General features: G+C 47.9%; 1 protein-coding gene across 1 annotated transcript in view; it reads left to right on the forward strand.

The window, feature by feature from the left end:
- Positions 1-27,331, forward strand: part of LOC311328004 (CUB and sushi domain-containing protein 3-like) — a gene marked incomplete at its 3' end in the record, with an annotated part of 605,137 nt that overhangs the window by 149,895 nt on the left and 427,911 nt on the right.

The following is a 27,331-nucleotide window of genomic DNA, read 5'->3' on the forward strand; positions in this document are numbered from 1 at the left end:
ACACTCACACAACCATGTTTAAAAACACACACTCACACAACCATGTTTAAAAACACACACTCACACAACCATGTTTAAAAACACACACTCACACAACCCCACGGAGCAGAACACCTGTTCACACGTTCTCCCATCCCAGCGCGCCCGTGTTCCGTACAGTCCTCGTAGAACACCGAACACGTCTGCCTGTCAGGTTACAGAGAACACGGAACATTCCAGGAACCGAATCAAAAAACGGAACATGCCCCCCCAACCCCCCTCCCCCTCCCATCAAACCAGCTTCTCTGTGGGAATCTCTCTGTTCTGACTAGACGTGGTGAAGTCCCCCCCCCTCTCTGAAGTCCCCCCCCCTCTCTGTGCACTGCAGTAGAATACTGAATATTCTAAAACTCAACATCTCCCGAGAAGAAAAGAAAGGTCCGAGGCTCTCTTCTGGCAAAATAAAACAGTTCAAAAGCCTTTATTAAGACGGCTATTTCATTAGGAAATCATAACCCGCAGTGCATATTAAAAAGCAGCTGGGTACAGCCCACGCGCATGGCGGCCCGAGCCCGCCGGCGAGCAATCCGCTGCCACCGACGGTTATGACGATTATGGGTGTGATGTCAGCTTGGGTGGGATCTCGAAAGGCTTCGGGGAACATCTCTCTAACTGGGCCAACCACAACCGCCCCCCCCCCCCCCCTCCAACGCCCCACCCTTGTGCTAGCTCTTCCATTACATCTGGCCCCGCGGAGAACTACCCAAGCGGTATTATGAGTTCATATCGCTTCACTTAGAGAGAGCGGTGGCAGGCGGGACGCGGGGGCGCCGGAGTGAGAGGTTTACTACAGGCGCTGATCGATCCTGAGGAAATGTCAGGGAGCTTCCCTCCGTCTAAACACGGCTCACGGTGAGATCTGAGAGAGCGTGGCGGCTTACAGTTCAACCCGTGACTGCCATTGATTTCTGAGCGTGCGGCCGTACGTACGAGGGGAGAGCGGGTCGTCCGGTGACTGCAGGGTCGGCGGTTCGATTCCCCGCCAACTCCTGTCCACGTGTCGAAGTGTCCTTGAACCCCAGATTGCTCCCGATGAGCAGGCTAGCACCTGGCAGCTGATGCCATTGGTGTGTGAATGGATGAATGAGAGGCCATTGTAAAGCGCTTTTGATTAAAGTGCTATATAAGTGCAGTTTATTTACCATTTACCACACACACACACACACACACACACACACACACACACACACACACACACACACACACAGCCACACAGGTACATGCTCACACTCTCTCACACGCACACCTCTCACACGGACACACACACATGCACATACACACACACATGCACACACACACAGCCACACAGGTACATGTTCACACTCTCTCACACGCACACCTCTCACACGGACACACACACATGCACATACACACACACATGCACACACACACAGCCACACAGGTACATGTTCACACTCTCTCACACGCACACCTCTCACACGGACACACACACATGCACACGCACACACACACACACGTCATCACATCCTTTCCATGCATAAATCCCAGAAGTCTTGAACAAAGGCTCTTATTCATGAAAGGGAATATGCAAATATACACACACACGCACATGTACCCACACACACCCACCCACACACACACACACACACACACACACACACAAACACACACACCCTTCTATTCAGAAATCTTCCTGCCATGCTGAGTGTGTGTGATGAGGTGTGCATATTGCATGAGAACAGTACGCATCTTTAATACCAACGGGACCAGATTTAATATTCATCGTTCTGACACCTAGTCACAGCCGGGCTGGCTACAGTACCCTGATACCGCCTAACTAGGGTGTGTGTGTGTGTGTGTGTGTGTGTGTGTGTGTGTGAGAGTGTGAGTGTGTGTGTGTGTGTGAGAGAGAGTGAGATAGAGAGAGAGAGAGAGAGAGAGAGAGAGAGAGAGGGTGAGAGGGTATGTGTAAGATACCACTCTCTCTCTCTCTCTCTCTCTCTCTCTCTCTCTCTCTCTCTCTCTCTCTCTCTCACACACACACACACACACACTCAGGCACACACGGGCCCAGGGGAACAAATAACACTCTTAGGCAAGGACATAAGCACACACACACACACACACACACACAGTCACAGAGGTATATAATACACACACGCAACACTTAGCTGTAAGTGGGACCCCTGCCAATCACCCCTTTGACTGTGACTGGCAGCTCGTAGGCTGGTGGGTAATTAAGTATGGATTAATAACAGACCTGAGATAAGTGACCGTCTGCCCCAGCTGCACAACAGGTTAGAGGAGGAGGAGGGAGAGAGAGGAGGGGGGGGGGAGGAGGAGGGGGGGGAGAGACCTGGTATCAGAGAGACTATAATCAAATACAGAGAGAGAGAGAGAGGGAGGGAGAGCTAGAATATACTCCCCCTTTCTACTATATGGAACCATTGATTAAGCTGATTGACTTTCATGCTCTGCCATCACACAGCACTTAGACTCTGGGAGAGAAGGAGGAGAGAGAGAGAGGAGTTGGGAGAGGGGAGGGGAAGAAGAGGAAGGGAGGAGGAGGGTGGGGGGGAAGAGGGAGGGAGAGAGGAGGAGGGGTGGGAGAGGGAGAGAGGGGGGGAGAGAAGAGGAAGGGAGGAGGGGGGAAGGAGGGAGAGGAACAGAGAGGGGGAGAGGAGAAGGAGGAGAGAGAGAGGAGGAGGGAAGGAGAGAAGAGGTCAGGGTAGGGTAGGGAGGAGGACATCTCTAAATGACCCACCTCAGTGGTGTCCAAGTGTCCAGACAGTCAGGGTGGACACTAGCCTGGCTGTTGGAGCTATAATGATCATTTAAGTTTAAGAATTTACGAATCATGAGTTATGTTATGAATTACATTATTATGCATATATGAAATGTATTTGTCCATTTTGATTTATGAACGCAACGGGTGGGAAACTGACCTCACACTCACCTGTGCGTGATGGTGGTGACGCCCCCTGTGCCCCGTGCGCAAGCTGGCCTACCGTTTAAATTATGAATGGAAATGTTTGCCATGGTTAGATGGCGGAGAGCAACAGTTTTCCGACCACATTTCACGTGATTGTCATGGATTGTCATGAGTATTGCTAAACGAAATCCTGCGCAGTTTGTTTTGTTTGTTGGAAAAGTCAACCGGAGTTTTTGTTAAATAAATCGCATTTCAGTTTTTGATACAACTTCTCCGTGCGTGCTTTCTGGATAATGTGTGTCGACAACTCCCCGCCTAACCTCAAGTGGCTACAGCAGCCTAAATACTGTAGTTTTAGTTTATAAGGATTCGTCACAACAAAAGTAGGAAAACTCAAGCGAGCCGGGCAGGATTAAGGAGATTCGATCCTGAATAGCTGCTCGTGAGTAAAGGAGTTCACGCGCTGTCCAGCCAATTGCTTGATCAAGCGTAATACTGAAGTGCCGTTGCACTATAATGAGAATCAAAGTCAACAGTGCGGCGTATGACGAATGCATAGATGGGATGCTCAATGCGATGAGCTGATGATGTCAAAGGACACTTGCGCATAGTCAAAGTGATCGTTTGGATGAAACTGATACAGCGCGTTTCTGTGAAAGTGTCAATGAAATACCAATCTATGGTTAATGGAACGCAGCTCATAAGATATCTAAACGCATTGCGCGGAACAAACTTGTGAATGAAGTGACGTCTTGTGGTGGTGAATTAAAAGTGAAAGTACTATTGTAAGTATTGTATTGTACTATGGCCTACTCAAAAGGCCCGATTTCGCAAATAGGACTTTAAAGGAGAAGTTCACAAAAAAAAACATTTAAAGGAGAAGTCCACACGAAATCAACCAAACTATTGACAACTTAATTCAACTAAAGAATGTAAAAAAAAAAACAGTTTGAGACTGTCGCTGAGGCAGAGGAGCATCTAAAATCACTGATTGCAACACGCAGGGGAAAACTTGGGGTATGCACAAGGAAAATGAATGAAATAAAACTGCTTCTTGTACCGGGTGGAAATGTGGACCGTGTTCATGAACGTGTGGACATGTTGAACCAAGCTACTGATGAGCTTGAGAAGATGCATCTTTCTGTGCAAGAGCTTTTGTCTGATGAGGGAAAGGAAACTGAGTGGTATGAGTCCAGGAGGATGAATCTCAGTTATTTTGTGAAGGAGGTTGAAACATGGTTAAAGGCACAAGGAGAGCAACCACACATGGAACCCACTGAACTTAAGGATGGAACCGTTGAACTAAAGGATGATGTCACCATGGAATCAAAGGATGACGTCAATGTGGAACCAAAGAACGGAGTCAGTGTGGAACTAAAGGATGTTGATGTGGAATCAAGGGATGGAATCAAACCATCAGATAGTGCCTCCAATGTGTCTCCAAAAGGATCCAAAGCATCCAAATCGTCTTTATCATCAAAATCATCTAAGACCTCTGCTGCTGCAAAAATAGCAGCCGCTGAAAAGGCAGCTCTGCAGGCTCGATCTGCCTCCTTTAAGCACATCCATGCACTTAAGATGGAAGAAATGCTTTTGCAGTTAAAAATGGAAGAGGCGGAATTGGCTGCAGAAATAGCTGCAGCGGATGCTAAAATGAAGGTTCTCCTAAGCACAGATGAGTTTGAGCCACAAGGGGATGCTATGAATGAATACTCAGAGGGGGCAAGCAAGACATCTGCACCACCAGAAGAACCCACACTTCCTGACACCTCTGCTGTGGAGTTCATTCCAGTGTCTGTTGTACCGAAGACCCCAATGCAGAGGGAAGTCCTGGTCCACAGTAGCCCTCAGGGTGGCGCTGTTGTATCAGGTCCCCAAGGACAAGGCCCAGACATCAGTAATATCTCTCAGGAGAGTATCAGTCTGATGGTGCAGAAACAAAACGAAATTGCTGAGTTGGTAATCAGACAGGAAAATCTATCCCTGCTACCAAAAAGTAACAGTGTTTCATGGGGATCCACTATCCTACCAGTCTTTCATCCATGCATTCAAACTTGCCTTATATCTGAGGGAATGTTCCAATGCGATGCAAGGCATGGATTATATGTGACCGCCGTTGGTAATTTGGTCCTCAACTAGGCATTTTCATTTTTCAGTTTTTTACAGATTATGAAAGTGCAGATTGTAAGCTTTCAAATGAGGTCACATACATTGAAATCTGAACATATTTGAAGAAGATATGCTTATTTGAATGCTAGTACTGCCAAATCAACTTAGCTGAGAAATCTCCCTCCAAAGTTCTCCAACATTTCACACCTCTGACTGCCAGGTAATGGGCGTGAACAATAGCCTGGTAACCGCACCCCCAGCCACTCCCCCACTGGAGGATCTGTCATTATCTGTCAGAGTGGCTGTCAACTTGGGGTATTACCTGAGAGGCTGCCAAGTGAGGTGCTCTCTCACTGATGACCCCACACTCTTTGAGTCAGTATTAATCTTGTGTTGTGAATGCAGTTAAGAACAATATGAGATGAAGTTCAAATTTAACGTTCTTTATTGTCACATACATGATATAAAGTACAAGCATAAGTAGTTGAGTGTACAAAAGAAAGGCAACAGTCTAAGTGTTAAAGTGTACAGTCAGTTGTCTGTTTTAGAGACAAGGTGCATAGTGTTCATTGTGATCAAGTGTACAACAAAGTAATAACAGTCCCCAGCTCAATACTCAAGGTAATAACAACAGTACTCAGCTCAGTATTCAATATTCTAACAATGCAGTCTGTGCAAGTGTGGGCAAGTCTGTGCAAGAGAACAAGCAACGCTTCAGTATACAAACAGGAAAACAGGAAAGGCTGTGGCCTTTCTCCTGCAGTGCTGTCCGTCCTGATGATCTGCAGTGAATCTACAAGCGGACAGTCTTGTTCTGAGCTGCTGTGGAGTTTGGCGGGGGACATGTGACGTCTCGTCCCTCATCAGAACAGAACTCTCTGATCTTGTCAAAGAGATACGTCTGTCTGGCCATGTCCAGTCCGGGTGGGGCTTGCACAAGAAGACCTTCTCTGGGGGGCAGGACATCAGGCTTGCGCCGGTGCCGGTGCATCACAGTGTTCTCTGGCCACAACCATGCCAGGTCTCTCAGCATCAAAACTGCAATAGAATAGAAGGAGGAAAATACATTAAACTATTGCCCACAGTACTGGCACTCCATATAGATAAAATAGTACAAGAATGTGTTGATTAAATAGACTAGCTAATGCATGATAGGATGAACGTATTCTCACCTGTTGTGCAAAATCAAAGCTGTAGTGCAGTGATCTTCTTGCTGGCTGGTATGAAGGGAGAGCTGCAATTCCTTACAAGCTGGAGCTGGTTTTTGCTCATCCTGTAAACAAAACAAAGAAAAAGGTGTCAGACTACCATACCTCTCATGCTCTCTCATTCTGTTTCTCTCTATAATATAGCTACCTAGCTAGATACCACGCTGGCTAGTTTAGGAACAAAGGGCTAGATCAGCTAACTAGCCATGTCCCTGTGCTAGGTAGCTGGCTAGTTTAGGAACAAAGGGCTAGCTCAGCTAACTAGCCATGTCCCTGTGCTAGGTAGCTGGCTAGTTTAGGAACAAAGGGCTAGCTCAGCTAACTAGCCATGTCCCTGTGCTAGGTAGCTGGCTAGTTTAGGAACAAAGGGCTAGCTCAGCTAACTAGCCATGTCCCTGTGCTAGGTAGCTGGCTAGTTTAGGAACAAAGGGCTAGCTCAGCTAACTAGCCATGTCCCTGTGCTAGGCAGCTGGCTAGATATTAGCTGCCTTGCTGGCTAGTTTAGGAACATAGGGATAGCTCACTAGCTATAGCCATGTCCCTGTGCTAGGCAGCTGGCTAGTTTAGGAACAAAGGGCTAGCTCAGCTAACTAGCATGTTAGCTAACGTTAGCTAGCTAGCCTTTGTTAGTTAGTGCTAGTGCCTTTGTTATGCTAGCTAGACTTAGTCACTTGTTTAGAAAGGAGCTACTGCTAAACGACTAACGTTAATGTAATGTAAACAGCACAGATAGTATAAAGATCAGCTTACCCCAAAGCAAAGCAGAATGCTTGGCGGTGGTGTGAATCTGCTACGTCGTTCGTCGCTTGGTAGCAGCTTGCTTTGTTACAGTCATCTCTGTATCACAGGTCATCAAGAATAAAACTCCGTGTACGAACGAGTCCTGCTCTGCTGGAGTTTTAGCTGCACTTCAAACTCTTTCCATGTCCTGGATGCCATCCCCGTCTTCTCTTTAGCAAACGCTGGAGCATCCATGGTTAAACTTGGGACAGTAAAATAATTGAATGTAAACAGCCGGCGTGTTGGTGAAGGGTGGGGGCGGAGAACCCGGAAGCAATAGCCAATGAAACCAAATCATGCTAATCGATCTGCCCGCCCCCAAACCCGGCTCGAAATCAGCTAAAAACGAGCTTAGTTTGCAGACTAATTAAACGTATTTCGTGACCCTAAAACTGTTGTCTGTTATAGTAAGTAGGTTCTTCACAACTTCAACTTTGGTAATACACCAAAAAACAAAAAACGAAAAAAAACGTTTTTTTATATATTTTGCCCTCTAGCGCATTTCGGGGTTTGCCGAGTTGCGGACCAAATCACCAGCCGCTGTCACATATGGATGAACTGGATGTGACATCTACTTTAAAACTGATTGTATCCAAACTCCCATATAAGCTCAGAGAACAGTGGCGTGTCAAAGCATATGAGCTCTTTGATAAATCAAAAACACGAGCCCGATTCAAACATGTTGTGGAGTTTATGGAAGCACAGGCTAACATCTTACTGCATCCAGCCTTTGGAGACATTAAGGATACTGACCTTACTCCCAACAAAAGAGTAACTGCAAAGACTAAGACAACCAACTTGAAGACCGCCAGAAAAGGCAGTAGCTTTCTCACCACTGTGGCGGCAGCCGATGTGTGCAATACCAAACAAGTATTCAAAGGACAGCAACAGCCTGAGACCAGTGTTGCTACATCGGTGTTATGTTATCACTGCCAAGGAAAACATGCAATCGTGGACTGCTTCAAATTCAGATCAGAACCACATGACAAAAAGGTTGAGTGCCTGAAAAGGAATAGTCACTGCTTTGGATGTTTAAAGAAGGGCCATATGAGCAAAGATTGTAAAAGGAGACTGGACTGTCAGATATGTCAAGGCAAACATCCCACACTACTTCATGTTAAGAGGGACTTGAAGCAGGGAACTGTGCAAGCTCTGTGTCCCACAGAACAAAATGAAACCCCCATCAGCAATGGACTGGTCTCAGCAGACCAAGTAACAGGGGCTGGTAAAGAATGTGCGCTAGCAATTGTCCCGGTCCAAGTCAAAGTTGCCAAAGGAAGTAAGTCTGTTCTGACCTATGCCTTCCTTGTCCTGGGAAGTTCAGCTACATTTTGTACCGAGAGCATCATGAACAAGCTGAATGCCAAAGGCCGCAGGACTCCGATTCTTCTCCACACAATGGGGCAAGAAGGAACTGTCAAAGGCTACGAGTTGAAAGGACTGGACAGGAACATAGATGGCGATGGACATATTGAATGGCCTGAAGTGTACACGCAAGTCAAAATTCCTGTGTTAAAGGAGAACTTATTAACCCAGTCTGATCTGAAGAAATGGCCATACCTTAGTGGAATTCATCAGAGAGATTGACGCTGACGTTGACTGATTGATAGGAATGAATGTTCCTAAAGCCATGGAACCCTGGCAAGTAATCAATAGCCAAGGAAACGGACCGTACACAGTCAAGACAGCTAGGATGGGTGGTCAACGGACCACTCAGCTCTGGTCCTGCTATGGAGGAACCTGAAACAAGGTCAGCTACAGTCAACCGTATCTCGATGGAGAAGCTGAAGGACATGTTGGTCAGACAATACAATAAGGATTTTCCTGAAAAGGATCATGATGAGAAGAGAGAGATCTCATGTAAGGAGGAAATTTATGGAACTGGAGACGAGCTCTTTTGTGCAGTAAAACAAACACTACCACTTGCCTTTGCCTTTTAGGGACAAGGACGTAGTCATGCCTAATAACCATGAAGTGGCAGTGCAGCGAACAGTGAACCTTGCCAGGAGATTCAAAAGGGATTCTGCTTATGCTGCAGAGTACAAAGGCTTCATGGACAACGTACTTGCCAAAGGCTACACAGAAAGGGTGCCTCAGGAGCAGCTCCTCAGGAATGACGGCCACGTGTGGCACATACCATATCATGGGGTCTACCACAAATGAAAGAACAAACTCAGAATGGTGTTCGACTGTTCCTCTTCATATAGAGGGTGATCCCTTAATGGAGAACTTCTCCAAGGTCCTGATCTGGCAAACACGCTTCCTGGCGTCCTACTTAGGTTCCAACAGGAACGAATAGCCATCATGGCGGACATCGAGGCCATGTACTACCAAGTACAGGTACATGAAGACCACCGCGACTTCCTCAGGTTTCTTTGGTGGCCAGGAGGAGTTGCGACAAAGCCACTGGAAGCTTACTGGATGAATGTTCATCTCTTCGGGGCTGTGTCGTCTCCAAGCATCGCTAACTTTGCTCTGAAGCAAACAGGATTTGACAATGCAGACAAGTACAGCATGGAAGTACTTGACAAGATCAAACATGGATTTTATGTGGATGACTGTCTCAAGTCAGTGGCTTCTGCCAGCCAAGCAGTTGACCTGATAAAGAACCTCAGAGACGCATGCTCCCAGGGAGGATTTACTCTGACTAAATGGGTCAGCAACAGTCAGGAGGTACTCAGAACTGTCCCTGAAAGTCACCGAGCTGCATTATTGCAGCAACTTGACCTGGACAAAGAAAAAACACCTCTTGAAAGGGTTCTAGGTATCCAGTGGAACATCAAAAGAGAAACCTTTACCTTTGTGGTTTCGATCTAAAACAGCTCCTACAAGACGAGCGATCCTCTCCTTAGTCAGCTCCATCTATGACCCCCTGGGATTCCTATCACCCTTCATCCTCACAGCGAAGGAAATCCTGCAGAGGCTCTGCATTGAAAAATGTGGATGGGATGATGTTGTCCCAGGAGACCTGTCAAAGCCGTGGCAAAGATGGCTGACGAAGCTAGAACAGCTCAGCAGATTCGAAGCTGACCAATGCATAACGCCTGCCAACTTTGGACATGTGAGGACTGCCGAGCTGCATCATTTCTGTGACACCGGTGAGGTGGGGCTCGGGACTGGAAGCTACATCAGGCTCACCAATAACGAGGGAGACTTTGCTTTTGTACTGGGGAAATCCAGACTAACCCCCTTAAAGCAAATCACGATCCCCAGGCTTGAGCTGGCAGCTACAACATTAGCTGTGAAGGTCAACAGGATGTTGCAGATGGAGCTACAGATGAAACTGGAAAGCTCTACATTCTCTTCTTCAGACAGTACATTGGTACTAAAATATATCAACAACCAGACAACACGATTTCATACATACATTGCAAATCTAATTACAATCTAATTACAACCTGTCCCAAAGACACCAATGGAGGTGTGGTGTATTTGATTGAGCACTCGGTGCTCTACTAGGTGGCACTGTGAGATGATGTTACCGCTAGGTTCATTATTGATTGGTGGAGTCGGTTGTGGGAGTCTGAACCTGAGTAAAGACGACACTCGTACTTGCCTCCGTGAATTATTATAGCCTATGCAAGTTAATAAGTTGGTAACCCACAGTAGTACTACAAGAGTACTTACGTACAGAACATAAAGCTACAACAGGAGGCATGTAAGCTGCAAGGAGAATCCAGCAGATGCCGCCTCACGTGGATTGCACATGGAACCATTCCTGAGTTCCAACACATGGTTGAGATGCCCGGACATCCTGGCTAAGGAAGAAGTTGAATGGCCTAGGGGACCAGAAGACCTTGGCCACATCCCTCCAAGTGAACCAGAGGTTAAAGGAAACACAATCACTGTGAACTGCTTGAACACAAGCAAAAGTCCAACATACAAGCTGATTGAGTACTACTCCTCATGGAAAAAGTTGCAAAGAGCAGTGGCCTGGTGACTGAAATACAAGAAACTCCTGCTGCTTCTATGTCAGAAGACAAAGGACATTGTGACCTGCTCCAAAAGTAAAGAAAGGCAACAAAGCCTAACTGTGAAGGACCTGGACGAAGCAGAAAAGACAATCCTACTCCATGAACAACAGCGTTACTTCGAACCAGATCTGACCCTTTTGAGGAAAGGCAAACCTGTGAAAGTGGACAGCTCCCTACGCAAACTGGATCCTGTTCTGGATGATGAAGGCATCCTCAGGATTGGAGGAGATAAGTAATGCAGCTATGCCAGTGAGTCTCAAGAATTCAATCATCCTTCCCAGAGACTCGCATGTGTCCAAACTGATCTTGCATGATATACATCAGCAGTCTGGACACTCGGGCGGAACGACATGCTCGCCAAATTGAACCAGAAATTCTGGCTGTCTTCGGCCAACTCCTCTGTGCGTGCTTTCTGGATAATGTGTGTCAGCAACTCCCCGCCTAACCTCAAGTGGCTAAATAGTTTTAGTTTATAAGGATTAGTCACAACACTGGCTTTGGCCCCTGAATCAGAATTTTCAAAATGCGATTCAGGGTTGGGATTTCTCTTGTCCGGAGTGATTTCTCAGTTGATATTCCAACCAGGCCAATCTGCAGCCTTTGAATGCGATGACGGAATTAAACTGCGCAACGTGATTGGCTAGGCGATGAACTAATCACTGAGGACTCCCTCTTCGGCCACGTCCATCTGGGGAAACAACTGCAAAGGGAGCCTGTTCAGACTGAATAATGAAGTGAAACGAAAATGACAATTCAGAGTGTCAGGCTAGACGGACATCAACTCTATCAAATCAGTAACACTCTATTTTAGGGGGTTGAAATTACCTAGTAATTTCCTCATAATAAGGTGGTTATTATCAAGAAAAAATGTTTAAATTACCTTATAATTTTCAAGTAATAAGGTGGTAATTATCAAGAAATTTCTTAGAAACTAGGTTGAAATGACCTAGTAATTTCCTAATAATAAGGTGCTAATTATCAAGTTATGTTTTAGAAATAAGGTGGTAATATACTCGTAATAAGGTGGAATTGTATCAAGTAATTTAATATAAATAAGGTGACAGGGAGCAGCAATAATGTCAAAGTAATGAGCTGATGCAACTCCTTGTAAAGTGGAGAGAATTGTCATAAGTAAATTTGTAATAAGGTGATTGTTTCTTAGTAATTTCTTGATCATTTCTCAGGAACAGCCCTCTAAAATAAAGTGTGTTCCTAATGTGTAATTTCTTGGTAATTTCTCAGGAACAGCCCCCTAAAATAAGGTGTGTTCCTACTGCACAATTTCGAAGTAATTTCTTGGTAATTTCTCATGAACAGCCCCCTAAAATAATGCTCAAATATCCTTGAAAAGGCATCCAGCCACTCCTTCCCTGCGTTTCCTTGCCAACCAGTGGTTCACTCAATGAACTTCAAGTTGATTCTGAGAGCTGCGGGTGTGGGGTAGCTGAACCAGTAGATGGTCTCCTTGTGTACGCCAGGCTGCCTCAATATGTTGGCTGTGTGTCCCTCTCGCTGGACGCACAGTGCTTCCCATGATTCACCTGGTAGTGCACGTAACCGTCTTATCCTAGATCAACCTTTATCATTTAATATTGTCCTTGCTGAGTTAACAGACATAACGTTAGGCACGAATCATAGCCAGCTAGCCAACCAGCCAGCCAGCTAGCTTGCCAGCCAGGGAGCTAACTAGCATTAAGTTACTATCTTATGTAAATGTCAGCCAGTCACAAACCATCAAACCTGCCATTCAAAACATGTCTTTCTTTATACTTTTGAAAGACAGATTTTTCTTTAGGAAGCTGAGACATGATGCTCCACACCAGCACTCCTCACTCCTGATTGCAAGTCCTGCGTCTTGTTTCAGACGAACCATTTCATGTAAATAGATGGGGGGGGGGGGCAAAGTTTATTGGGGCAATGATTAATCTGTCAGAGCAGACTTTGCCCCCCCCCCCGCATTTATTTACATGAAATGGTTAGGTCCTGCCCCGAAACAAGACGCAGGACTTGCAATCACAAGTGAGGAGTGGAGCATCATGTCTCAGCTTCCTAAAGAAAAATCTGGCTTTCAAAATGTTTTGAATGGCAGGTTTGATAGTGTGTGACTGGCCGACATTTACATAAGATAGTAGCTAAATGCTAGTTCACTCTCTGGCTGGCAAGCTAGCTGGCTGGCTGGTTGGCTAGCTGACTAACTTATTACTAGGTAATTTCGACCCCCTAAAATAAAGTGTTACCATCAAATCAATTCAAACATTATTTGTATATAGCATTTCATACACAGAGGCAACACAATGCGCTTTACAGAGACCAATTGGGGGGATGGACATAGGTCCCACCCCTACATATTCCAGGAGGAAGCAAAAAATAGTTTCACCCGGGGGCCAGAACAGTGAGCTGTAAAAATTCTTCCCTGACCTCTCTCAACGAGACAATCGAGCAAGCTCCTGGAAAATGTTTTTCTATTAGCTAAGAACATGAACAGAGCAGTCAACATGGGCTGAATACTTCACGTATCATCATGGCGGAAACATTTAGTGTGGAGAATCAACCGGTCGTTCAGGGTTACACGGCGTCCTGTGAGCTCTGCTCTGCTCGGTCACGGCACGCTGGAGAGAGCAGGAAGATGATTGGCTGTATGAGAGGAGAGAAAAATAGAGAGAGGAAAGAGGACGAGGGGAGAAGAGAGGATGGGAGAGGAGGAGAGGAGAGGAGGAGAGGCAGCAGGAACCTGACAGGCGATGGAATAACTCTGTCTAACCAGTCTCACACTGGCAGCATAAATGCAGCACTTCTGCTCAATCAATAATCAACTCTCACAACCCCCCACTGTGCGTGTGTGTGTGTGTGTGTGTGTGTGTGTGTGTGTGTGTGTGTGCGCGAGTTTGTGTGCGTGCGTGCGTGCCTGCGTGTGCGTTTGTGTGTATTCAGGGGAGGGGGGAGCTAACCAGAGGGATCGGACTGAGCCTCTTTTTATTCACTAATTGATGAGGTCCCTCCGTCTCGGGCTCAATAAAGCATCGGGGTTCCTCCTATCTGTGAGAGGGCTGGCAGCAACTGGTCATTAAGGCTCCCATACCCTGCCACCCCCACCCATATCGACCCCCCCCCCACACACACACACATATACACACACACGCACCCAGAACCCCTCTCTGAGAAACATTCTAATTGTCTAGCCTGTGCTCACATTCATTAGCCTGACACTCTGAATGAATTGCCATTTTGTTTCACTTCATTATTCAGTCTGAATAGGCTCCCGTTGCATCTGTTTTCCAAAATGGGCGTGGCCGAAGAGGGAGTCCTCAGTGATTAGTGCATCCCCCTAACCAACATTGCGCAGTTTCATTCCGTCATGGCATTCAAAGGCTGCTGATTGGCCTGGTTGGAATACCAACCGTGGAATTACTTACATACTTAACCAATCGCAGCATGCAAAAAACAGACAAACGCACACACACACAAGACACTGATTGGGCTGGATTCTAACCAAGAAATCGTTCTGAATGAGAGCCTTTCCAGACCCTGAGTCACATTTTGAAAATGAAAGTGGCCGTGTGATTCAGGGCCTGGAGGGAGGCTATACACTGAGACCATAACACAACCGTGGAAGGACCTCCTCAGAATCACACAGTACCACTCAGCTGATGGCTTTGATCTCCGCTGTCCGATGTTCAAGGCGTTGACTTGTATGGATTGGGGGCAGGGGCTGTGTGGTGAGGGGAGGGGGTTGGGGGTGTTTGCAACTGCAGGAAGTACATAAATGAACTTCCTCTCCAGAGCGGTGTGTCACCCTATCCCCCTGTCAGTAGTCTGGGCTTTAGGATAAATCAAGATAAACTGTTTTATCAGAAAGAAAAACCTGCATTTTTCTGTTCGCGTTGTGTTTTTCTTCAGAGTAAGCAGAACGTATCCAACCCATCCCGAGTTATTTCCCTCTGAAATTAAGATAACTGAGACTGGTGTTTCCAGCAGCTCTGGTGCTCATTAGTCTTCTTTATCCAATTCTCATTTCTTTTTAGGACGCTCTGTCATGTCATCCCTGTCGGTTCTGATAATACAGTTTTTACATTCTAGTCATTTTTAGCAGATGCTTTTATTCAAGTAAGTAAGGGAAGGTGCTCTTTGGACAACAGGGTAAGAGTCACATGGAAAAAGAGCTTTAATAATCGCTTAGTTCATTATGGAACAGCAGGACACCAACATGTTTGGGCTGAGCTAGCAGCCTTCATCAGGCCATGTAACAAGTCAGGCAAACAACGTTGTACATATAAACACCTGTGTGCATTTACGCTGATTATAAACAGCTGATGAGAAACTAATTAAAAGAGTTCACAGATGACCACTAGGGGGCCATAGAATCATAAAGAAATGACAATAACAATGATCAGAAAGTCAAGTAGGCAAGTCCAACAACAATAGGCAAGTCCAAAGGACAATAAACCAGTAACCGCACTACTAAATCAGTAGGCTATATAGTGGACCATCAAAAGACTAGAACAAGGATACCCTAAAATGACTAGAGAGGAAAAACATTATCCTAACACAAGAATACGGCTTAGAGAAAAGACAGCATACTCTAAGTGCATTTGTCTGGAGTATGTGAACCAGCTGTTATCGTGACTAATGCCTTCTATAAGAACAGGAGACATCAGCAGTCAGTGCTGGATCATACAAACCACCAGGATGTGAGGAGAGCTAGGCGTTGGGTGGGGTGTGTTGGCCCAGTGGATATGAACCTGCGTTAGGCTAAGCGACATGGTGGGGCTTTTTTAGTAAGTAAGTAGGTAAGTCAACCTTTATTTATATAGCGCTCTTCACAGCACGAGTGCACAGAGTGCTTCACAGTGGAGATAAAAATACAAATCACACAAACAAAATACAGATACAAAAAACCAATACACAGATAAAATAGAGGCGCTATTTTATGATTTCCTTCCCATGAAGTAAGACTGGGTGAGAGTAAGAACCCACTGAAGAGAGTTACGTGGTGGAGAGCTCAGTGAAGGAGGAGCTTAGATGTTGTCTAAAGAGACGGGACTAGGAGGAGTCTCTAAAGAGACGGGACTAGGAGGAGTCTCTAAAGAGACGGGACTAGGAGGAGTCTCTAAAGAGACGGGACTAGGAGGAGTCTTTAAAGAGAAGGGACTAGGAGGAGTCTCTAAAGAGACGGGACTAGGAGAAGTCTCTAAAGAGACGGGACTAAGATGAGTCTCTAAAGAGACGGGACTAGGAGGAGTCTCTAAAGAGACGGGACTAAGATGAGTCTCTTAAGAGACGGGACTAGGAGGAGTCTCTAAAGAGACGGGACTAGGAGGAGTCTCTAAAGAGACGGGACTAGGAGGAGTCTCTAAAGAGACGGGACTAGGAGGAGTCTTTAAAGAGAAGGGACTAGGTGGAGTCTCTAAAGAGACGGGACTAGGAGGAGTCTCTAAAGAGACGGGACTAAGATGAGTCTCTAAAGAGACGGGACTAGGAGGAGTCTTTATAGAGACGGGACTAGGAGGAGTCTTTAAAGAGAAGGGACTAGGAGGAGTCTTTATAGAGACGGGACTAGGAGGAGTCTTTAAAGAGACGGGACTAGGAGGAGTCTTTAAAGAGAAGGGACTTGGAGGAGTCTTTAAAGAGACGGGACTAGGAGGAGTCTTTAAAGAGACGGGACTAGGAGGAGTCTTTAAAGAGACGGGACTAAGATGAGTCTCTAAAGAGACGGGACTAGGAGGAGTCTTTAAAGAGAAGGGACTAGGAGGAGTCTCTAAAGAGACGGGACTAGGAGGAGTCTTTAAAGAGACGGGACTAGGAGGAGTCTTTAAAGAGACGGGACTAAGATGAGTCTCTAAAGAGACGGGACTAGGAGGAGTCTTTAAAGAGACGGGACTAGGAGGAGTCTTTAAAGAGACGGGACTAAGATGAGTCTCTAAAGAGACGGGACTAGGAGGAGTCTTTATAGAGACGGGACTAGGAGGAGTCTTTATAGAGACGGGACTAGGAGGAGTCTTTAAAGAGACGGGACTAGGAGGGGTCTTTAAAGAGACGGGACTAGGAGGAGTCTTTAAAGAGAAGGGACTAGGAGGAGTCTTTAAAGAGACGGGACTAGGAGGAGTCTTTAAAGAGACGGGACTAGGAGGAGTCTTTAAAGAGAAGGGACTAGGAGGAGTCTCTAAAGAGACGGGACTAGGAGGAGTCTTTAAAGAGACGGGACTAGGAGGAGCCTTTAAAGAGACGGGACTAGGAGGAGTCTCTAAAGAGACGGGACTAGGAGGAGTCTCTAAAGAGACGGGACTAGGAGGAGTCTCTAAAGAGACGGGACTAGGAGGAGTCTTTAAAGAGACGGAACTAGGAGGAGTCTTTAAAGAGACGGGACTAGGAGGAGTCTCTAAAGAGACGGGACTAGGAGGAGTCTTTAAAGAGACGGGACTAGGAGGAGTCTTTAAAGAGACGGGTCTACATTACATTACAGTCATTTAGCAGACGCTTTTATCCAAAGCGACTAACAATAATTGCATTTAACGTAGGAAGAGCCAATGTACTACTACTTGCCAGAACTCACAAGTGCATCTTCTTTCTAAAACAAGTGACTAAGAGCATAATCTAGTGCTGAAGGCAAAGTGCAAGAATCACAATCTAAAGTACAGTGCAATATAATATAATACAATAAGTGCTTAGGTGGGAGGATTGTTGTAGTACTTCTTGAAGAGATGAGTTTTGAGCCTGCGACAAAAGATGGGCAGCGACTCTGCTGTCCTGACATCAGTGGGCAGCTCATTCCACCACTGCGGGGCCAGGACAGAGAAGAGCCGTGACCGTGTCAATCGACCGCAGGAGCCTCGGAGTGACGGGGCAACCAGTCGCCCTGAGGTAGCAGAGCGTAGCGGTCGGGAGGGGGTGTAGGGTTTGACCATGGCCTGGAGGTAGGAGGGGGCTGTTCCTTTCATTGCCCTGTAGGTTAGCGCCAGAGTTTTAAATTGGATGCGAGCCGCTACAGGGAGCCAGTGTAGGGAACGGAGGAGGGAAGTTGAGTGGGAGAATTTGGGGTGGTTGAACACCAGGCGAGCAGCAGCTTTCTGGACAAGTTCCAGAGGTTTAATGGCTGACGCCGGTGCCCCCGTGAGGAGGGAGTTGCAGTAGTCCAGGCGGTAGATGACCAGGGCCTGGATGAGTACCTGCGCCGTTTCATAAGTGAGGAAAGGGCGAATCCTCCTGATGTTGTAGAGCATGAATCTGCAGGAACGTGTGACGGATGTGACATGTGAGGAAAATGACAGTTGGTCATCCAGGGTCACACCCAGATTCCTTGCAGTCGAAGTCGAGTCGGGGTCCCCACTGTGTCTTCAATGGTGATGGCCAGGTCCCGGTGCGGACAGCCCTTCCCCGGGAGGAACAACAGCTCAGTCTTGTCCAGATTGAGCTTGAGGTGATGTGTCGTCATCCACTCCGAAATGTCAGCCAAGCACCCAGCTATGCGTGTCTCCACTTTTGTATCAGAAGGGGGAAATGACAGAACCAGTTGGGTGTCATCGGCATAGCAGTGATAGGAGAAGCCATGCGAGCGAATGACAGAGCCCAGAGATGTAGTTTAGAGGGAAAACAGGAGAGGACCCAGGACAGACCCTTGTGGAACCCCCGTAGTCAGACTACGCGGTTCCGACGTCGACCCTCTCCATGTCACCTGGTAGGAGCGGCACGTCAGGTAGGATGCAAACAGGGAGTGTGCAGAGCCATCGTTGCCTTTCTCCTCGAGGGTGGAGAGGAGGATCTGGTGGTGTACCGTATCAAATGCTGCTGACAGGTCTAGGAGTATCAGGACAGAGGAGAGAGAGTTCGCTCTTGCGGCATGGAGTGACTCTGTTACTGCAAGGAGGGCGGTCTCTGTCGAGTGGCCAGCCTTGAACCCGGATTGGTGGGGATCTAGGAGGTCGTTCTGGTGGAGGTATGAAGACAGTTGGTTAAAGATAGCACGTTCAAGTGTTTTGGATAGAAAGGATAGAAGGGAAACCGGTCTGTAGTTTTTGACATCAGAGGGGTCGAGAGATGGTTTCTTTAGGAGGGGGGTGACTCTGGCAGTCTTGAAAGCAGAGGTAAAACATCCTGATACAAGAGATGCATTGATGAGGTGGGTTAGGAAGGGAAGGAGTTCGGGTGCAACAGACTGAAGGAGAGTCGAGGGAACAGGGTCTAGGGAGCACGTGGTGGGGCGGTTAGATGTTACAAGGTTGAGGGCCTCGTTGGGGGAGAGGGGAGAAAAGTGGGATAAGGTGGGGCGTGGAGAGGAGGGGGGGAGCAGGGAGGGGAGAGAGGATGGGGGGGTGAGTTTCGTGCACGGAGCGTTGACCGGGGGAGGGGGGAAAGAGGATCTGATATTGTTAACTTTGTTGGCAAAGAAGTTGGCGAAATCATCAAGGAGAAGGGAGGAGTTGGGAGTAGGAGGTGGGGGCTGGAGTAGTGAAGAGAAGGTTTCAAAGAGTTTTTTAGGATTGGAAGCAGAGGTTAGGATTTTGGAGAGGACGAAAGCAGCTTTAGCAGCAGACAGAGAGGAGGAGAATGTGGAAAGAAGAGATTGGAAATTAAGAAGGTCCTCTGGGAGCTTGCCTTTCCTCCATTTACGCTCAGCTATTCTCAGGCTCCGTCTATCAGTACGCACTGAGTCCGACAGCCATGAGGCAGGTGGAGTTGGGCGTGCAGGCCTGGAGGTGAGGGGACAGAGATTGTCCAGAGAAGAGGAAAGAGTAGAGAGGAGAAGATCAGTGGCAGTATCAGAGGGTAGGAGAGAGAAGGATTCAAGGGCGGGGAGGGCGGAGGTGACAGTAGAGGAAAGGTCAGTAGGGGAGAGCGAGTGGAGATGGCTACGGGCGGTAACCATGTGGGTAGGAGGAGGAGTTACAGGGGAAGAGGGGATGGAGAGGGAGTAGGACATGAAATAGTGGTCAGAGAGATGGAGGGGCAGGACAGACAGGTTAGAGGTGGAACAGTGTCTAGTGAAGATGAGATCCAGCTGGTTGCCGGCTTTGTGAGTAGGAGGAGAAGAAGAGAGGTGAAGATCGAAGGAGGAGAGGAAGGAGAGGAGACGTTCCAATTTCTCACTCTGGATGTTGAAGTCCCCGAGAAGGATGAGTGCGGACCCATCATCAGGGAAGTGCAAAACTAGTGTATCGAGCTCCTCTAGGAATTCACCAAGAGGACCTGGTGGGCGATACACAACAGCAATGGTGAGCTTGATTGGATACGTGACAGAGACAGCATGGAATTCAAAAGAGGGAGGGGAGAACTGTGGAATCGAGACGAGTGAGTATTTCCATGTTGGGGAAATGAGCAGGCCAGTACCACCACCTCGCCTCGCAGCTCTGGAAGTGTGGGAGAAAGAATACACATCTGACAGGGCTGCGGGTGTAGCAGTGTTCTCTGGTGTGATCCATGTCTCGGTGAGAGCAAGGAAGCTGAGCGAGAGCAAGGATGCATAGCCTGAGATAAACTCAGCTTTGGGCACCGATGACTGGCAATTCCAAAGTCCCCCTGTCACCACTTGCTCTCTATGAGTTGAGACAGTCGGATAGATGAGGTTAGAGGGGTTACGGAGTCTGGGGGTGACCCAGTGTCTGCGTGACCCCCGGAGAGGGAACACAACAGGAATTGGATGCAAACACATAATGCTAACAAAACAGGTACAGAGGTAGGTGCAGACGTACGACCTTCCTGACAGTCTTTCGTGACAAAGTCGCTCTTGAATTAGTCGCCCGGTGCCTTTGGTCGCCCTAGCCTTCGGTCGGTCGGTCGCCCGCCGGAGGGAGTTGTCGCCTTCCAGCTGTCGCCGTCTAAGCCGTCAATGCTTAAGGCCTGTAACTGCTGATTGCTAATCGTCTGCCAGGAGAGTAGGCCTCTCCCTCAGCCCACTCAACAGGGCAATTAGTCTAGCTCAGGCCGAAACTAACTCTCACAATAACATTGAATAACAAAGCAGTTTCACAACAACACTGACGACTTAGCACTTAGCACTAGCTATTAGAGTAACAAAATTATACTTAGGTTTCTAGTTCAGTCTTGTAGCTCCAAGTTCCTTCCAGAGGTTAAAGCAATCAGTCTAGGAGGAGTCTCTAAAGAGACGTTCTAGGAGGAGTCTTTAAAGAGACGGGACTAGGAGGAGTCTTTAAAGAGACGGGACTAGGAGGAGTCTCTAAAGAGACGGGACTAGGAGGAGTCTTTAAAGAGACGGGACTAGGAGGAGTCTCTAAAGAGACGTTCTAGGAGGAGTCTTTAAAGAGACGGGACTAGGAGGAGTCTTTATAGAGACGGGACTAGGAGGAGTCTCTAAAGAGACGTTCTAGGAGGAGTCTTTAAAGAGACGGGACTAGGAGGAGTCTTTAAAGAGACGGGACTAGGAGGAGTTTTTAAAGAGATGGGACTAGGAGGAGTCTCTAAAGAGACGGGACTAAGATGAGTCTTTAAAGAGACGGGACTAGGAGGAGTCTTTAAAGAGACGGGTCTGGGAACAGGATCTTGAGTCTCCTGTGAGAGACGGGGGCGGAGACTCTGCTGTCCTGACAGTAATGGGGGTCCTTGTTCCACCAACGCGGCGCCCAATCAGAGATCGACTGAGAGTGGCGAGCGCTGTGTCTTCGTAGGGCAGGGCGGGGGTACGAGGCGGCCAGCAGTGGCGGAAGAACAGTGGGCTCAAGCTGGGGTCTGGTATCTGGGGTCTGGACACCAATAAGCACACCGGTGCCAATAGCTTAATCTTGATATAACTAAGACATCTGCTAAAAAAAAAAAAAAAATCCACCTACAGATTTAGCTGCAATGTTTCAGCCCACCTCCGTCCTAATAGCAGAGTTGAAGACGCTAGTATTAGCTACTTCCTCGCACTAGTCAGCACTTACACCACCTCCCAGGGTGGTGTAAATATTTAGTTGTTACTAGGAACTAGTCGTGAGTGGTGCAACCCATTTAAATTTAGTAGGGACTAAATCTCGAGTAAGTCAACACTTAGGCTATGACTAGACCTAGTCACCACTTAGTAACGACTGGTGCAACCGGCTCCAGGAGTTTAGCTTCTTCTGTGGCCAGGAACGTGCTCATCACTGGAAGATTATCTTGTTCTTCCATACAGTAACTCTCAGTTCGTGATGGTGATCATGTGAATCAATTAGCCACCATCTTGGCGTGATGTGCTGTAATTTCAAACCACTTGTTTGTTGCTTCTTCTCTCGGCCCGTAGTCCGTAACCATTATCGCTGGGCTCTCCTCTGAATGAAAGTGCTCTTAAAATGTAGCTATGCTCTCTGTAATCAGCATGTGTACTGTCTGTATGTACAAAGTAGCGAACGCTATAAAATAAGACGTTAGCACGGTGAACGTAGATGTAGGTGAACGTAGAGGGGTTAAGAAACTGTGTCGTACCGTCGCTCCAACACCATGTTTGAAGGTCCGTAGCAGGCTGTGAGCTCAGTGGGGGGACGTGGGATATGATCTCAGATGTGCTACGCTTAGTGGGCCCTCCATCCATCCTTCCATCCTTCCCTTCACCCCCATCCCTCCATCCCTACATGCCTGCCTCATCCCTCTGTCCCTCCAGACAGCCTCAGACACTTCTTACAGAATTAATTAAACATGTGGATGCTAATTGGTGGCGCTCAATAAGATCGTTAGGCCCGAGGGCCAGAATGAGATGCACAGTTCAATAGAAAACCTTTAGCGGCCTGACACTGCCAATTTGGAAAGCTGCATGTCGCAGATTACCTGACGGTTAGGGAATCATTTGACCTCGAAAATGGAGGGAGAAAGAGAGAGAGAGAGAGAGAGAGAGAGGGAGGAAGAAAGAGAGGGAGAGTGGTAGGTGCTAACGAGAGCTGTCTTTGAGGTGCCGAGTGTTGGCATCGATCCGGTCGGAGATGACAGCGGTGCCATTAAGCAGACATGACACCCCGTTGACCTCGCCACACGTAAACAGACGTGACACAACGCATCACGTCCGGACTCCTCACGGTCTGGTCATCTCGCCCGCTCTCCCCGGGCCTCTCCGGTGTTGGACGCCCGGTTTACGGGGATCCAACCCGTTCTTCCGCGATGAAAGAGGCCCACTAACCCGCCGAGCTGAAGCCTAGGTGCTGCGATCACTAATCTCATCTAATCTGACACAGTGCCGGTCTTTAAGCCCCTGGCGGAGTAACTCATAACCCACACACTGGTGATACCCAAGCCACCTCCGCTACATTTAATCGTCCGTGTAGGGTGGCTGCAGCTTGGGCAGGGAGCATGCTCCCCCATCCCCAGGTAGGGAGTGAAGACAGCGATGCAACCATCACGATCGCTCAGTCCCGCCAGGGGAAAATGGCAATGCAGATCAGGCTGGTACCCGCTAATGAGCCTGTGTGCTGGGGTGTGACTTATTAGGTTTCTCATCTAAAGACACCCCGCCATGAGCAGAGAGAGAGAGAGAGCGAGGGAGAGAGAGGGAGAGAGAGGTGGGGTTGAGGATGATAAACAAACTAGCATAAGTAATCATTCACTGTTTTATAGTCACATCTGTAACAAGGCATCCTTGATTGGAAAATAGAAAACACTCCCGCGTGAATCCGTCGATAGATTAATCCGAAGAATGTGACAACGGCACATAATCAGTATTTGTTTTCCCATCACTCCGGGGCTCCGCCCTCCCCTGCCGACAGCTCCGCCCCCTCCCCGGCGTGCGTCGCCTGGCGTGCTGATGAGGTGTCGGAGATGTTAGTCTCCCTCTAGACGTAGATGCGGTGAATCGGCGGTCTCTACGGACCGGCACTCACCTTGAGCAGCAGCAGCAGAGCTCGCTGTGTCTGGGCCAGCTGAGGGTAAGCTGGGCCCGGTTCATAAACCCCCCCCCCCCCGGATCGGCGCCTGTGCGGTCGCTAAGCCGCCGGCTTAGAAGCAAGAGCCAGGATGTCGTGTTTGGTGCCCTCTGCAAACTCTCTCTCTCTCTCCCTCTTCTGCTAACTCACTCTCTCTCTCCCTCTTCTGCTAACTCTCTCTCTCTCTCCCTCTTCTGCAAACTCTCTCTCTCTCTCCCTCTTCTGCTAACTCTCTCTCTCTCTCCCTCTTCTGCAAACCTTGGACCCCACCCCAGAACTTAATACTCTGCAGAATGGGGCTAGAGTACGGAACACACACTCACACACACACACACACACACACACACAAACACACACACACACACACACACACACACACACACACACATCAGCATTATACTGTATAGCCGCCATTAGTGTTTACGTTTATTCTGAAAACAGCATTGTCTGAACTTGACTTAATAGTGTTAGATATCCTTGTCAACCTCCTGTACCCCTATCTACCTGTGTACCTACCTACCTAGATCTACCTGTCTAACTACCCAGATCTATCTGTCTGCCTACCTAGATCTATCTACCTACCTAGATCTATCTGTCTGCCTACCTAGATCTATCTACCTACCTAGATCTATCTGTCTACCTACCTAGATCTATCTGTCTACGTACCCAGATATCCTACATGTGTACCTACCTAGATGTCTACCTGTCTACCTACTGCAGATCTACCTGTCTATCTACACAGATATCCTACCTATCTACCTACCCAGATATCCTACCTGTCTACCTACCGCAGATCTACCTGTCTATCTACACAGATATCCTACCTAGATCCCCTACCTGTCTACCTACCTAGATCCCCTACCTGTCTACCAATCCAGATCTACCTGTCTACCTACTCAAATGTCCTACCTGTCTACCTGCTCTAGATCTACCTGTCTACCTACCTATATATCCTACCTGTCTACCTACCTAGACATCCTACCTGTCTACCTACCCAGATATATCCTACCTGTCTACCTACCCTGGATCTACCTGTCTATCTACCCAGATCTACCGGTCTACTTACCTAGATCTCCTACCTGTCTAGCTACCTAGATCTCCTACCTGTCTACCTACCCAGATCTACCGGTCTACATACCCAGATATCCTACCTGTCTACCTACCTAGATCTCCAACCTGTCTACCTACCCATATATTCTACCTGTCTACCTACCCAGATATCCTACCTGTCTAGCTACCTAGATCTCTAACCTGTCTACCTACCCATATATTCTACCTGTCTACCTACCCAGATCTACCTGTCTACCTACCCAGATATCCTACCTGTCTACCTACCCAGATCTACCTGTCTACCTACCTAGATATCCTACCTGTCTAGGCCACCTAGATATCCTACCTGTCTACCTACCCAGATATCCTACCTGTCTACCTACCCATATATCCTACCTGTCTAGCCACCTAGATATCCTACCTGTCTACCTACCCAGATATCCTACCTGTCTAGGCCACCTAGATATCCTACCTGTCTACCTACCCAGATATCCTACCTGTCTAGCCACCTAGATATCCTACCTGTCTACCTACCCAGATCTACCTGTCTACCTACCCCAACCGTTCCAACTCTCCCTTCAGTGTTGGAGAGAGCAGTAGTTAGGGATTAGAGTTAGACAGCCAGTTCCTCAACTCTCTCCTTCACTCTCCTGAAGACTACAGTCTCCCTGGAAGGTATGTCACCTATTCCTTCTGATTAAGTGTATTAAGTCTCTCCAGAGTTCCTCTCCCTCCCTTCCTCCTCCGCCAGGCTCTCCTGGTTTCAGAACCGTATTCTCCAACAGTCCCCCCCCCCCCCCCCCCGTTCTCCAGGTCTTAAAACCGTTTAGTTTGAAATTGGCAGCGCCGCAGGACTCCTGTGCAAACCGCCGTTCTAATCTTCCCGGTGAGCCGTGTGGAGATGATCACCGTGTGTGTTTACCCAGGATCCTCTCTGACTCTGAGCCGGGGAGGATGGGAGTGTGCTCAGCTGAGTGTCTCTAATATGCCGGCGCCAGCTACTCTGCGCCGCCTCCTGTAATCTGGATTAAGGCTGGTGATAATCTGTCTCTCTCTAGCCCTCTTTAGTCAGAGAGGTGTGTTAATACTGTGATACTGTGATAATACTCTGGTAATCACTCCAGATCCTGCAGGAGGTAAGGGAAGTAATACATGAACATTACTCTGTACGTCCAATGCCAGTTGAGGACTTTTGGCGTAGGACCAATGTGCAAAGTTTGGTGATTTTTCATGCATGGGAAGTCAGACCTCCTAGAAAGAAGAAGAAGATGGAGATTGAGAATATTGGTAAATACAAGCGGGACTGGCAGCTGAGGCCGCCCGGCCCCTAACAACACAGGCGTGTGTAGCTGCCCGGCCCCTAACAACACAGGCGTGCTGATGTTTAAGAGAGGTCAGGGCAGGGTGTAAATGTTGAGTAGATACCGGCAGAATAATTCTAAATGGAATACCTCAACACCCATTGGTGTGGCAAACCCTACTGTTAAATAAAGAACACTTCTTTAAATGAACAGTACTGCCTTAAAGGGGCACAGTCACACTTGTTTAAGTCAATATTATTTTGGATTAAATGAAATTAAATAATTTATTCTTGGCGTAGGCCTTTTTAAAATCACTCTCAGTGTAACCATTTCCCTACACGGAAATTGAAACCGCAGCAGTACTTCAAAGGGCAAACCAGGCCATTGACGTCACAGAGAATTTAAGCATTTAATCCAAATAATATGAATTTTAACTAGCGTGGCTGTGCCCCTTTAAATAAGCAGTACTCTGTTAAATATTCCAGAATGTGTTACTATCAAGACCAGCATGGCAGTCTCATGTGATTGGCCGATTCATCCGATTGGCTGAATTAAGGCAATGACCTGGCTGTATTTCAATGGCTAGGAGAAAGACGACTGAGATGACGGTTCATTGATTAGCCATCGTCGTTAACGCTACGCATTCCAAGAGAGTTACGACGGCTATTGATTACAAAGCAGAAATTTGAGACGGACGATGTGTCTTGTCTAAAATGGCCGCCTCCGTCAGTCCCAGACTGCCATCTGCCCAGAGCTGGGAAACGGCTTACAGGGTTCCAGCATAGAGCTGTGTGTTCTGCCAGTGGGTTCCAGCATAGAGCTGTGTGTTCTGCCAGTGGGTTCCAGCATAGAGTTGTGTGTTCTGCCAGTGGGTTCCAGCATAGAGCTGTGTGTTCTGCCAGTGGGTTCCAGCATGGCGCTCCATGTGTTAGGATCTGCTGGCCGTCGGGGTTCCAGCTGTGTTGCCGGTCTGCGTCAGCAGCAGCATCAGTCTGGGCAGCGCGCTGGGGGAGTAGAGCCAGCTCCTCTGGGGGAGTAGAGCCAGCTCCCCCTCCCTCCCTCCGTCACACCCTCCAACCCTCCGTCACACCCTCCATCCCTCCACCCCCGTCCCCTCCCTCCCTCCGTCACACCCTCCACCCCTTCACCCCTCCCTCCATCC

This window comes from Borostomias antarcticus, assembly GCF_949987555.1.
Source record: "Borostomias antarcticus genome assembly, chromosome: 36".
Classification (NCBI taxonomy): Eukaryota; Metazoa; Chordata; class Actinopteri; order Stomiiformes; family Stomiidae; genus Borostomias; species Borostomias antarcticus.